The sequence below is a fragment of the Strix uralensis genome, chromosome 1 (assembly GCF_047716275.1).
Source record: "Strix uralensis isolate ZFMK-TIS-50842 chromosome 1, bStrUra1, whole genome shotgun sequence".
Taxonomy (NCBI): domain Eukaryota; kingdom Metazoa; phylum Chordata; class Aves; order Strigiformes; family Strigidae; genus Strix; species Strix uralensis.
In genome coordinates, this window is record NC_133972.1 from 24,658,631 (window position 1) to 24,666,951 (window position 8,321).

General features: G+C 38.5%; 1 long non-coding RNA gene across 1 annotated transcript; it reads right to left on the minus strand.

The window, feature by feature from the left end:
• Nucleotides 1–2,558: 2,558 nt before the first annotated feature.
• On the minus strand, nucleotides 2,559–7,963 carry LOC141939813 (uncharacterized). The gene is made up of 5 exons (XR_012627733.1): nucleotides 7,915–7,963; nucleotides 7,591–7,694; nucleotides 6,661–6,692; nucleotides 3,110–3,210; nucleotides 2,559–2,831 (listed from the first exon to the last, which is right to left on the minus strand). It is a non-coding gene; the product is annotated as an uncharacterized LOC141939813 (long non-coding RNA).
• Nucleotides 7,964–8,321: the final 358 nt, after the last annotated feature.

An 8,321-nucleotide genomic window follows, 5' to 3' on the forward strand; every position in this document is an offset into this window, starting at 1 on the left:
CTTTTTAAAAATGGGGGTATGTTTCCTCTTTTCCAGTCACTGGGAACTTCATCAGACTGCCACAACTTCTCAAATATGATGGACAGTGGCTTAGCCACTTCATCTGCCAGTTCTCTCAGGACTCTCACATCCATGTCATCAGGTCCCATGGACTTGTGCACCTTCAGGTTCCTTAGATGGTCTCGAACCTGATCTTCTCCTAAGGTGGATCTTCTCCTAAGGTGGGCAGTTCTTCATTCTCCCAGCCCCTGTCTTTGGATTCTGTGAACTGGACAGTTTAACTAGTGTGCTTGCCAGTGAAAAGCAAGGCAAAAAAGTTGTTGAGTACCTCAGCTTTCTCAGTGTCAGTTGTAGCCCGGTCTCCCATTTCTCTCATGGGGGCTGAGGGGGTGGGGGGGCAGGTGGGCAGTATACAGTTTCTTTTTCCTTTGTTGTCCTACATACCTGAAGAAACCATTCTTGTTATTTTTCACATCACTAGACAGGTTCAGCTCCAGCCGTGCCTTGGCTCTCCTGATCCCCTCCCCACACCCTGACATTTTCTCTTCAGTTCTTCATTTTATTTTCGACTTGCTTTAACCTACAGCTGTGTCATCTTGTTTTCCAGGAAACATCTTGTATGTATCAGAGTCTCAAAACCCACACACTTTTTGTTCTCTTCTGTTTTATAGCAATCAGCTGTCTCAGGAAAGACAGGCAGCAATTTTGCTTTTTTCCAGTTTATTTCCTATTCAACATATCCCTTGGGATATGAATCAGCAAAGGACCGCTGACTTCAATACCAGAGTTTACAGTAGACAAGGATCTGGCATACAGATGGAGCTTTCATTTCAACCTCTCCAGTAATCTCTTTCTTTAGAAGATAAAAGAAAAGCTATTGCACTTTAGACTGCCTGGCACTGGCAATGACCAGCTATTGTAAGACTGACTCTACTGGCCACACTACTTCAAGGTACCAGAGAGATCTTTTGCTTCATTTCCAGTGAAAGAGAGATTTAGTAGAAAAGTCCATCCCTTCTGAACACAGTAAATGAAAAAGGTGAAAAAAGCAGGATGAGATGCAGCCATAATGTGGATGAGCTAGTAATACTACTGTAAGCAACTTAATGCTGAAACAGAGATCACATAGTTAACATTTCTGGTCAATCTATCTCTGCTCCCATCACAAGGAGCTCTACACAGTGTGGACTACAGCACACCAAGTAACAGGGCAACTGTACTGTTGGGGTTTTTTTAGAGAAAATGTAGTGCTTTTAATTTTAAAAAATGCATTCCTTCCAGTTTGCTGGCAGAAACATGACAGTCTGTGAGATGACAAGTGATAGAAATTCTTCTACTTTTGGATTATGGAGATGCAAAATAAGGAAATTTCTTATAATGAGGCAAAAAAAGCAGTAAGTCAAACTATGTAGTCCACTGCTTATAACAGATTTTCCTAATTGAGAAAAGAATCCTATCATGACACAGATTCCAGGCCCCAGATTTTAAGCTGTCCTTCTTCATAACTCTTCTTTTATTCTCTACATACTCAATCCATCAAAACTACTGCTGTCATCACTGTCAACTTAAATTTGGAAATTTACATGCCATGGGCAAAGCTACCACTAAATTTACAAGCCTGAAGGCTGGTCATGAGAAAAACTAGCTAATCCACTTGAAAAATTTAAGAATGCAGAGAGAAAGGACTAAATGACAGCAAATATACACTATCTCTGATTAAAACATCCTTCCTGTGACCACACATTCACATAGGTGCACTTCTGCAAGTCTAGTTTTTTCATACTTGATTGACACCACCCTGTTTTTTCATGAGGCTGGGCAGATCTCAGATGAAAACAGCTTTCAAGGTAGACACACAAACAAGTACATATACTTAAGGAAGCACATTTAAGCAATTTTTTGTGCTCTTTTTCTGCGGAGTTGTTTAGCAATGAAAAATAGGTCACAGCAAATGAGGTGAGTCTGCTCAGGATTCTGCTAAGTAGTTTAATATTTTACTTAAGGGACACTGTAGTTGCCCAACACTGTTCAGGATATGCATCAGAATCTTTAACCCCAGAGAATACCTTTAAATGCATAATATTTTTTATTATTTCTTTTTTTAATCAATGGACAAGATGAAGACATATCAACCCAGCATCTGGAAGTGATAAATCACACAAATTTTAAGCTGGACAGAAATTGTCTGTTTACCTGACAATAAGCACAAATGTGAACAGGCTAAACAAAGTAAAAATTTTGTGATTTACTAACTTCTACATCTGCCTCAAAGGGCAGCTTTTGCCCAGGTACATGTGCCACGTATAGTGCAAATGCACGTGAAGACAAGGCCTGTCAGTCTGCCACAACTGCTTTGTTTTAGACAGCTCAACCTTAACGTGAACTTAAAACTATCAGCAAGAGCATCAGTTTATTAGTCAGAGTTGCATCATTAAGCTCGCCTAATAAACTCCATGTAGTGTAACTCCTACTGTAGTTTCATCTCATTTCATAAACCCTGTTCATGGAATAAATAAAATCAAGGATAAATTAAAGGATAATGGAAAAACTATCTTCCTTTTTTCCTGTAAATCACAAGATACTGGTCTGTCAAAGGTGGAGAAGCAGACCTATAACCCATTCACTAAATGCCAATTTCCTACAAAACAATAAAAGTACTGATACAGATTTGAACTGGCAACACTACAGTGAGCTACAAAGTTTTCTAAAATAAATCTGACACCAGATAACCAAAAAAAAAAAAAAATCTTTGCTGTAAGGCAAGCTTCTCACCTGAAAGGGTGATGTTTAGTTTCATCAGCCTGACACATCGCCATTTACACTCCATTGTCCTAAAAGACAAATAAAGGCTCATCTGCCATCATTTACATTCCAAAGGCATGTCAGCTCTATCACTATCTATAGCAGGCTAAATTATTATTGCAGCGCAGTTTCTATTTTATTGTGCCTTTTGTTGAACAACTGATTTCAGGTATCAAAACCATCGCGTTTTGCTACTCTCTCCTGTACCTGGGGAGTAGGGGGCCCACTGGTCAGTGTATGGGACTGGCACTGCTGAATGTCTGCCCTTCCCGATAGATCATTCAAACCATACCTACTTGCAGAATACCTGATAAAAGTTTCTGGACCACGATGGTCCTGTGGCACATTCATGGGATGACAGTACACAAGTGATGCCTTAATTCTGTACAGATAAGAAATCTTCACTCCCTAGGAAAATCATATTTCACACATCAGCAAGGTGAAAATTCTTTATAAAAACACATTTTAAAAACTGACTTTTTAAACTTCTTACAAATATCACTGGCTCAGTTTTCAACCCTGCAGTGACATCTCATGGCTTCATGGTAGTTCCAGCAGCAACCACATGTTGTCAAAAAACAGTGACAGAAGTGGGAAACAAATATATATGTAGAAAACTGGGTAGCTGCCATTACTTGGTAACACCAAACTCACTGATCCTCCCAAATAAAGCCAATACAAAATACTGCCTGTTACAAGGGACTTACATTTGTTTGCGCACAGGGTTACATCACATGTCAAGAATAATAGTTTTAAATAAAAAGAAAGAATGGATGGGGTGAATGAAAGTATAAGAAACTAGGCAGGGCTTAGTGAAGTTAAGGAGCAGGGCCAGAAGAACAATATTAGCTACTGGAAAAACTTTCCCACCTTTTCTAACACAGACAAGCTACCATGCCAACAGTCTGATGCCTTAGGTGGCCACCTGATTCAAGTAGAAGAAAAAAGACAGTCTAATAGTTTCAGAGGATTGAAGCCATCACATGAATATCATTACAGGGAGCTTTATATCTGCATTGCAGAAGCCAGCAAGAGATGAATTACTGCTCTGTATTAATAAAGTTAATGCATTCTTACAAAACAACTTATTAAAATGCTCAGTCAAAACTAAGTCCTAGGACTAAACCCATTCCAGTCTAACAAATCACTGCATCTGTATACCCTTTTCAGTATTAAATGCAAGTTCAGTCTTCATTCCTTATTAAAGCACAGTATCGTTTTCTGGGTCAGAAGAAAACTACTATATAATTGATTTTCTTATGATGAATAGCAAAGCTTTTAACTAGGTCTCTTGGGAGCCTGGTTTCTTCTTGCATACGTTGCTGGAAATGTTAATGTACTTCACAGATAGAAGCAAACTGGGTGGGGGGAGAAGCAACAGGCAGGCTTATCTTGTTGTTAAGGCTAGGTTTTGAGCGCAGTACAATTTTTGTGTGATCATTTGTGACAGGATCAAACTCAGGCTTATGGTGAAAACTCAACTGCCCTTATCTGCACACTACCATGCAACCCCTGCATCATTACATTCTCTCTCCAGCAAATTAAATCTTCATCATATCTTTAGGGTCTTGATCTGAATGCACGTGCACCATCTAGAAGAACATACATTGAGCTAATAAGCTATATTTCCATTTGATTAATTTTGTGTCCTACTACAGATATTGAAAAGTCTGAGTATTTCAAAACAGGAAATGTTAAAAGTAAAACCTCTACAGCTTTAACAGTGAAAAAAGTATTCTAAAACTTAAGGCTATACATTCTACACGATCTCTAAACTTTAGCTTTTGACAGAGGTAATTACTGAAGTCAAACCTCATTGTGGCAATTTTTGGTATTTACTGACAATAGCAGGGACTTCAACCAGAGGACACAAAAAAAAATATCCTTGAAGACATCCCCATCTTTTACGGAAATATGTTTTCCTCCTCTGGCAATCGGTAGTTTTCATACAAAAGAAAGGAAATTAGAACATCTGGCAAGATGACCTTTGCAACGTTCCTAAGAATGAAGGGTTTACTGAGTTCTTTTATATAAACTGGAACGCTTCCCACTTGATTGGTACATAAAGATGAAATGAGACAAGATCAAGTTAATAAAACATTCACAACTGCACAACCTTACTACTCTCTTGATATTCCTTTAGTGTTTGACAACCCATACCACCCTCACCTAAACGTTAATTTTGCTAGTTTTTTTACTTCTGTTCTTGTGACATTGTTTTTTATATTTAGATTTATTGAAGAGCCTAAATTTATCACAGGGTGTCATATGAGAGAGAAAGAAGCAGCAGTGTTTGCATAGTTGCCTCTAGTTACAGGAAAATTTGACTGGACAACTCTGACCTTTCAAGCCCATGTGTTCTTTTTTCTGCTCTTCTTTTCTCCCACAAAATCAAATCCCCATGTCTCCAGTGGAGTAAAGTAGCAGTGACTTCACAAACCAGCAATAACTCAGCCAATTCATCCAAGCACAGAGCAGGGTAAAAGGGTTAAATGAAAGGTATGGAAAGACTTCTGAGTGCAAAATGTCTATTCAGTCTAGTGCAAAAAAGGCAACTGAGTAAAGATATGAGATGTTTATAAAGCCATGAGTGGCTTGGAGACAATGTCTCTTCAACAAAAGGACAGGATATCAAAGGAAGCTAGATGCTGACAGTTCACAGCAAGTAAAATGGAGGCTCACATATTAGGCGGTTAAGTTGTGGAATGCTTTGCAGCAGGATGTTATGAATGCTAAGACTTCAGATAAGCACAAAGGAAGAGTTGATAAATTGAAATTAAAGTATATCAGAGGTCATTAAATCTAAAGATGCCACATTTTAGCTCTAGGAGTCCCTGATCCTGAATATTACTACATTTCTGCTGTGTTCTTGTACTCTCCTTTATAACGCTGCATTTGTTTGTCAGAGACAGGATAGCAGCTTAGAGAGGCATTTGGTCATATCAGCTATTGCCATTCACACTTTTATGGCTAGTTATACAAATGCTAAAATTGCCATAAAAAGGTAAGCAAGCCGTCCAGCCCTGTGGATCAAGTACAGCCCTGTTGTAGCATTTTATTGCTTCTGAAAAGCAAAAGATTATGCCTGTTAAAGAATAACACTATTTTTTACCAGATGGCACTCATACTTGCCTAAGAACAAGAGCTCTTCTAGCAGCACGTCCCTCACACTGACTTCCGGGAGCAGGGGGGGAATAATTTGAAAAATTTTTGCTAAACTAAGGATCTGATAAATTTATCATCATACAGAATAAAAGGATTCCTTTTAGAACTCAGGTTAAAGATCATCGCAGAGAGCCCAAAGTTAAGCTCTAAACAGTACAGTCCACTTTAAAAAAACCACATGTACAAGTCACTTGTAAAACAGAGCAGAAAGACAATTTCCTGCAAAGAACACTGGGGATTGTGTCCTAAACAGTTATAACTTCCAGACTGCTCCAGTTCCAGCTCTAAACTGCTCCTTTGTCTGTTTCTAGGCAGCAAAACAGGCAAAGAAGTGTTCATCTACCAATATTGCTGAGGTCCCACTTCTGGTTTCCAGACCGTGTTCAGTGCCAACTTCCTTGCCTGCAGTACTTAAAAAATAAACAAAGTGCAGGAATTGTCTTAGTTCTGAGGGTCATTTTCATATCATACTTCACTCAGTCTTCTGAGGTAGATGGTATTTCATTGAAAACCAAATATCCTATTGGCTTTACACTTTAAAATAAAGAATGCATAAGTAAAAATGCAATAAAATGAGACAGTCACATGCAAAGCCACCACCAGGTGGAAAGGTTATAGGATATGACAGCCACATTGGAAGTAACATTTCCAGGTAACATTTTTGTGTCCTTAATTCCTTCTGACTGTACTCACCCATTTTATTTTGGTAGTTCAGAGTAGACACCCTGTAATGAGAAGAATGATAAAGTCCACTACATACTATATTCTACTCAGTGTTATTTTATCACACAGTTAAATACTGCACAATGGTCCCACAGGACTAAAGGGAGACTCTGGTTACGTACAGAAGGAAAAAATAATAGCTGGCTTTTCATTTGAAAAACTGACCAGATTTTTTTGGCATGCTTGTTTTATTAATAGCTGGAGAGTTATGGTTAGGTTAAGGGATTCAAACCTAGTGTACATATAATATCTTTTGTTCCAGCTGTACACTTATGTACATGATCAGCTTAATCCTAGTGAAATTTTCAAGGACAAAGTAAACGTTTAGAATATGCAACTGAATGAAATCCACCATTACAGTGGTACTATCCCCAGGACTTCAGTGTCATCATTTTTTCTGCTGCATTCCTCTGCAGTGCAAATGGCATTACTTTAGCACATGTTGTGAGATCTGCCTGCTGCCTGTCTACTTACCTGCTTACAACAGTGTGTCTGGCCTTCTGCAAAAACACAAACTCCAACAAATCATGTCACTTGCTGCTCCTTAAAAATGGAAGCTATCTATAGTAAACCACAGCTTGACTGAGCACAAGCGTATTTATGCACATGGGGAAAGGTGAAGATGCAGGCTTGGTATTTACTCCAAACGCTATCAAGTTAGTTCTCTGCACTGATTCACGAGGACAGTGAACTTTCTCAGTAGAGTGACAATTACTAAGACGGGTCAAAATGGTCTCGGAGCAACTCCTAGGCATCCTCCCATTACAGTCATTCTGAGCAGTTTTTCCTCATTCCCTCATATACACTTCCTCATTCCTCGATATACACATTTGTTCTTTCATCTAGATCATGTTCTTTCCATCTAGATTTTATAGCATGAGGACATGAAAATGTTTTTACCAGAAAGGTATCTCCAAAATTAATTAAGTCCAATGTCATTAGCACAGTAATGATGTTCATTCCTGAAGGAAAAAGATCCTCAATCGTCCAATGTCTTGCTCACCCTGGAAGACAGCAATGAATAGTATGGGTATTTTATGAAATCCTGCAAGAATTTATTTACTGAAGAATCATCCTTTTAATTAAAGCAAAAATTTGTTTCTTAGAGTAAGAATATCAAACAAAAGAATCAGGATGTTTACAAGGCAATGTTTATGGATCAACTTTATCATCAGTATTGGCAGGAGGATAAACTACCCTGTCTTCCATCAAACACCAGCTTACTTGTGATCCAGAGACCATCACTGTGATCCCAAGGATTTCCCAAGAAAATCAGTCTCCCCACAGTCCACTGAGCTGTCCTTTTTAATGAAATCCAAATTTTGTGAATTTTCTTCAAACTTTCCACATTGCTAGTGAAAGTTGAAATTTAACCCATTTTGATATATGTAATCTATTAGAAGCATTAAACATGCTATCAAATCAGAGAGAGTGATCAGAGCTTGATTACAATGTGAGATTAGTCTCTTCCTAAAGGGATACAATACCAGTCTTGCAACTGGATGTATATAAAACAAACCAATGAATTCCACCTGCCCAGATTCAGCTACAAGATTAGGAAGCACCTTTTCCAGGTTCTGGAGCCTCTTTTAGAAAGTGTATGCAGTCTCTCTGAAACAACCATCAATACT